The following is a 496-nucleotide window of genomic DNA, read 5'->3' as shown; positions in this document are numbered from 1 at the left end:
ATTTATGTAGTTTAGTTTTAAACTATCTTACATTTTGATTACAGTTTTGCTCGATAAATTTTTATTAGTTTCAACCGTTTTATCATGAATTATAAATTTATATTTGAATTTATTTACATGTTTTGAATATAACTAAATTTTCGCATCATAATTGTAACATTTTATGTAACATATTAAACATATATTTTGTATATTGTCTTTTTGAACATCATCATCATCATCATCATCATCATCCTCATCATCAATGCCATCATGTTCGCCATCACTATTGTAACCATTTTAAGTTTTAATTCTACCCCCTCTGAAACTACCAGGATTTTAGGGTCGTAGTATAGGCCTACCTATAATTTATTGCTCGACTAAAGGTACACGATGTAAATTCAAAAAAGAAAGAGTTATATATATGTTTCAACAATAAGCAAGAAAGCTTTTCATTTATTTTGTTTCAAACTAATAATTATACAGATCATCATATAATTTATAAATTCATGTATTA

Source organism: Anneissia japonica, unplaced genomic scaffold (assembly GCF_011630105.1).
Source record: "Anneissia japonica isolate Jap-2015-1 unplaced genomic scaffold, ASM1163010v1 scaffold13374_len77687_cov166, whole genome shotgun sequence".
Lineage (NCBI taxonomy): Eukaryota > Metazoa > Echinodermata > Crinoidea > Comatulida > Comatulidae > Anneissia > Anneissia japonica.
This window is presented reverse-complemented; position numbering follows the sequence as displayed.